We start from the raw sequence: 6,000 nt of genomic DNA on the forward strand, positions 1-6,000 counted from the left end.
GGCTGATGCAGCCTGTAGCTGGTGACCTGTTGCTATTGGGGCACTAGGTTCTAGGGTCCCAGGTACTCACAGTATGCTATAAAAAGGGGAGAAGGGCAAGAGCTTTCAGTGAGTACATCCCGTCGGCCCATGGGCTTCTTGCTCTATGTAAAGGAACATGGACGGAAGAGAATCAGGTGCTCAGAGCCCTAGACTGGAGCTCCTCTTGCCCCAGTCTTAAGGCAGTTCTAAAGAGGTAACAGTTGAGCCGAAGAGCTAAATGAAGTATGGGAGGAAGCCTTGTGGGAGTCTGGGTTAGGAGCATTCCAGGAAGTGGTCCAGAGGTTGGAGTTTTTACTACCTTCATGTGTTCATATTCTGTCTTCCCAAAGTCTTAAGCTGTGTAAAGAATTATGTGTTAACTAATTGGAGTGTTAGTACCTTGCTGACTCTCATTCCCATGACCCAGCCAATTCCAGTTGCTAGGTACTCCTCCCCGGGACTCAGTCCCTGTACAGCTTCTGCTATCCAACTTTTCTCACTCCTAGCAGCCTCTGGGACCAGAATGAACAGTCCTCTAGTAACGTTGGATTCCATGGGTTGGAAGTACTGCAGCGGCTGGATCAGGTTCCAGTAAAGTTTGGTACCTTCAGATGCCTCTATTGTTGAACAGTGTTGTAGTTATCTTTCTCATGGGCCTAGAAATTAAGGAGACAATGTCTACCGAACATGCTGAGTGCCTGAGAAAGACACCCCAGATAAATACACAAAGACTTGCTTGTTTGAATATCTGTTTCAGAGCATCAGAAATGGAAAAGAATACAAACTATTTGAATGGAGTAGAGAAAAGTTTGTTGGCAGTGGTGCCAAAGAGGTTTAGGACTGAGAGTTTTAAAGTCTGGGGTGTCTGTATTTGATCAGAAGAGGGATTTTCAACTCTTTTAAGTCTTGGAAACCTTTATTCAAACAGAATCTTGAAACTTAAACAGATAAGAGCAATAACAAAGATATAACCTAGAGAAAAACCCACTTTCTGTGGTCAGTGGGGCTCCCTAGGCCTCTATTTGACAATCACTGGTTTAGAATTAAGAGCAGAAAACATAAGAATCAGAACTTGCCCTTCTTGCCCTTCCTGGAACTTGCTGGGATGAAAAGGTTGCGGAAAAGGAAATCTACTCAGAAATGGGTGTTGAGAGAGGAAGGTGTGCTGAGGAAAGCCCCGGAAGCTGGAGGGAGCACTTAGAAATTCCTACCCAAGTCCCCTTTTCCGCCTTCCTACATATAAATTGTAGGAAAGGGGGCCAAGATGAATCAGATGAGCAAATACTCATAGTATGAGCTAGCACTTCGCACCTGCTGCTCTAAGCATTTACAGCTGGTACTCATTTAGTCCTCACACCAACCCTCAATCTGAGGTTGATATTATACCAACTCTCAACATGAGGTTGATAAACCATTTTTACAGATGGGGACTGAAGCGGAAGGGGCCCTGTTGACTTTCCCACTTGTGAATCATTCATGTGTTATACATGAATAAAGGAGAGGGAATTTGGAAGTCTGCCACCCAAAAATGAAATAGACTGTGAGAGGAATGTGGCTTATATCAATTCACATAATTATAGTGAGCAATAGAAGAGTGTTTGGTAAAATACGTCACCCAGTAGCATTAGATGACTTTCCCCTTAATCATTCGCACCAGGGATCAGAGAAGATGTATGCAGCTGGAGGCAGAAAAGAGACCCTTGCTTTGTCCCTTCAAAACTCTAGGTCTTCCAGATGAACCTTTCCACAGCTGGGAGCAGTTAGAACCCTAATTCTGAAAGTTGGAAGAAAAATAGCAAGAGTCTGTATCAGTTAGATATGGCAGGAAAGAGAAGGCACATTCCAAGGGTCTACTGAAAATGGTTTACTGGAAGGACTATTCACAGGGGTGTGTGCAGGGCAGAGGGAACTAATCTAGGGACTGGCAACAGCAAAAAGCCTTTCTAGCACTCCTGGACCAGAACAGAGAAAGGGAGGGAACTTTGTGATGAAAACCAGTGACCGCAGGAAGTGAGGGAGAGGGGCTGCCCAACTTTTCTTGCAACCACGCAATGCCACCACTGCCAGAGACACAGGGAGGCACTGGGAGAGTATGACTTCCACTTTTTTCTCCTCCAAGCCTCCAGTTTCTTGCCATTGTCTCCCATTGGCCAAACCCAATCAAAACCAGAGGGTGAATATGCCCTCTTTATATAGTCTGTAGAAGTTGGCTTCCAAGACAAAAGGCAGGACAGTGGAGGGTGGAGAATAATGTACCTAGTACAGGGTCCCCAAATTTGGGCCCTTCAAGGCCTTAGAAATAAGAATGGAAAACACAGAAATCCCTGAACATCCTTCTGTGAGTCTCCTGAGTAGGAGTTGGGGGTAGAAATCTACCTGACCACTAGAGAAAGCAAGCTGGAGGAAGAGGGTACCAGAGATTCCTTCCCAGCACCTCATCCTTTCCTATTCACACTTGGTCTCATTGCCCTAGTCTGTATCTGTGGAGGAAACTGAGGCCCAGAAAAGTGGAGTGTCTTGCTCAAGGCCATTTACCAAGGTAATGGTAGAGCCATTTTTGCCAGGTTTCCAATACAGTCATAGAAGTATTGAGAAGGGGACATCTGTGAAAGGGATATGTGGGGCAGACTCCCATGTTCAGGTCAACCTTCCCTGGTCCCCGGGTCACCTGATGGCAATTCAAAGGGCATAGGTACACCCCCGCCCCTCACACACACACCACACAGACACACAGAGCTAATTATTTAGAGCAGAATGAAAGTATGAGACTATAGACTTAAGAAGACCTTGTTGTCTGTGGTCTTTAGCTTCATATCAGGGATGAGGCTTTTTGGGAACCTGAAAATCATCAAACGAGGCCTAAAGTCAGAGGCAGGAAGGCCACATTGTTGATTTGCTAGGATACAGGTTGCTAGCCTTCCCCAGAGAAGATTTCTGGGGACCTTGGCAACATTGTGATGGTATGATAAGATTTATTTGGGGGAACTTTAAGCTTCTGGAGTAGATGTTCTAATTTGGAATATTGCCTGCCGTGACTTAAGGGTGTATACGGCAGTTCTTCTATAACAGATAAATACCTACAACTCTAAATAAGATACTATACAACACTATGACTGCAAAAGGACAGAATTTATCAACTTTTTAATTAACAAGAGCATTCTCAGAATGTCCCTGAAGAGAAGGTAATAATGTTATCAGTACATGTTAGAAGCTGCATTAAATGTGTATGTGGAGAGAGAAGGGTGGGAGAAGCAGGGACAAGTTGAAAGAGGGCAGTCAACTGGAGCTAGGTTGGGGTCACCCTCCTTCTTCCCCAGAGCCACCAGTTTAACTCTCGTGGTAGATGCTGGGGTATGGTAGATGAACACTTGGTCTTTGAGGTCAGGATATTTGGGTCTCAGTCCTTGGCAACTCTCTGAGCTTCAATTCCCTCATCTGTAAAATGGGTAAGCGGTCATTTTAAGTGTGTAGTTCCCATCTATGAGTGCTGTGGTGATTGTTGTGTATTCAGCTCTGGCTCTACTAGTGGTTCCCACTACTAGTCTCTAGCCTAGTCTAGATGCCTGACAGAGCTTACCAGTACAAGGGTGGTGAAAGCAGTTTTCTTTTCTTTTTCTTTCTTTTTTTTTTTTTGTTTGTTTTTTTTTGGGACAGAGTGTCACTCGGTTGCCTAGGCTGGAGTGTAGTGGCACAATATTGGCTGACTACAACCTCTGCCTCCAGGGTTCAAGCAATTCTCATGCCTCAGCCTCATGAGCAGCTGGGATTACAGATGTGCACCACCACGCCCAGCTAACTTTTGTATTTTTAGTAGAGATGAGGTTTTGCCATGTTGGCCAGGCTGGTCTCGAACTCCTGACCTCAAGTGATCTGCCCATCTCCATCTCAGCCTCCCAAAGTGCTGGGATTACAGACGTGAGTCACTGTGCCTGGCCTGGAAAGCAGTTTTCTATTTTTCCAATTTTTAAAATATTAAATGTTTCTTTTAAAAATACAGTGATGGAGAGAGGGGAATGAATAGGTGGAATACAGAGAGAGACTTTTTAAGGCATTGAACTTAACTGGCATCACCTTGTGTTATCTTTGGGGAGGTTGTGTAAAGAAGGAAAATTTTAATTTTCTGACTCTGTTTCATTAAAAAATGTTTTCATGCCCATATATTACTTTTAAAAATCAACTTTATTAATGTATAATTTACATACAGTAAAATTCACCCACTTTAAGTTCACATTTCCATGTGTTTTGAGAAATGTGCATACCTATATAACCAACAGTGCGATCAAAATGTAGATCAGGCTGGGCTCGGTGGCTCACTCCTGTAATCCCAGCACTTTGGGAGGCCAAGGCAGGTGGATCACCTGAGGTCAGGAGTTTGAGACCAGCCTGGCCAACATGGTGAAACCCCATCTCTACTAAAAATACCCAAATTAGCTGGGCATGGTGATGCAAGCCTATAATCCCAGCTACTTGGGAGGCTGAGGCAGGAGAATTGCTTGAACCTGGAAGGTGGAGGTTGCAATGAGCCAAGATTACACCATTACATTCCAGCCTGGGCGATGAGAGCAAAACTCCATCTCAAAAAAAAAAAAAAAAAAAATATATATATATATATATATATATACACACACACACACACACACACACACTTACATATATTTATTTATTATATATGTTATATATTTATATGTGTATGTTATATATACATATATATACATGTAGAACGTTTCTGTATCCCATATCGTTCCCCCATGCACTTTGAAGTCTATTGCCACCATCACCCCAGCCCCAGGCAAGCACTGACCTGCGTTACCTTTTGCATGTGGCTGTTTCTGTGAAGCGTAAGTTTGAGATTGATAACAGGGTTTTGCTCTGTTGTCCGGAGTGCAGTGGCATGACCTCAGCTCACTGCAGCCTCAGTTTCCTGGGGTCAAGTGATCTTCCTGCCTCAGCCTCCTGAGTAGTTGGGACTGCACGTGCACAACACCATGCCTGGCTAGTTTTGTATTTTCTGTAGGGACAGGGTCTTGCCATGTTGCCCAGGCTGATCTTGAACTCCTGGGCTCAAGTGATCTGCCCACCTCAGCCTCCCAAGATGCTGGGATTACAGGTGTGAGCCACTGCTCCTGGCTGAGATGAAATTCTTTTTGTTGGAGTTCCTTGAAAAGTTAAACATCGTTTATCCGTTCATCAGCTACTGGGCATCTGGATTGTCTCCACCTTGTGACTGTTATGAATAATGCTGCTATGAACTTTCATGTACAAGGTTTTCTTTTCTGAATGCATGTTCCAGTTTTCTTGGGCATATTCCTAGGCAAGGAATTGCTGAATTAAAAATTAAATGGTAACTCTGTGTTTAACTTGTTCAGAAATTGACGCAGTAATTTTCTAGTAATTCTTTTTTATTAGATAGTATTCCATCCTATAAATATGCCGCAGTTTGTCTGTTCTCCTGTTGATGGACACTGGGTTGTTTCCAGTTTGGGGCTATTATCAGTAAAGCAGTTGTGAATATTCTTGTACAAGTCTTTTTGTATGTACCTTTGTTTTTATTTATCTTGCAAACATACCTAGGAGTGGAGTCTCTGGGTCATAGGTTTGGTGTATATTTAGTATTTGGCTGGGTGTGGTGGCTTGCAGCTGTAATCCCAGCACTTTGGGAGGCTGAGGTGGGCCGATCACCTGAGGTCAAGAGTTTGAGACCAGCCTGACCAACATAGCAAAATCCCATCTCTACTAAAAATATAAGAAATTGGCCGGGCGCGGTGGCTCAAGCCTGTAATCCCAGCACTTTGGGAGGCCGAGACGGGCGGATCACGAGGTCAGGAGATCGAGACCATCCTGGCTAACACGGTGAAACCCCGTCTCTACTAAAAATACAAAAAACTAGCCGGGCGAGGTGGCGGCGCCTGTAGTCCCAGCTACTCGGGAGGCTGAGGCAGGAGAATGGCGTAAACCCGGGAGGCGGAGCTTGCAGTGAGC

The sequence above is a fragment of the Piliocolobus tephrosceles genome, chromosome 1, assembly GCF_002776525.5.
Source record: "Piliocolobus tephrosceles isolate RC106 chromosome 1, ASM277652v3, whole genome shotgun sequence".
Classification (NCBI taxonomy): domain Eukaryota; kingdom Metazoa; phylum Chordata; class Mammalia; order Primates; family Cercopithecidae; genus Piliocolobus; species Piliocolobus tephrosceles.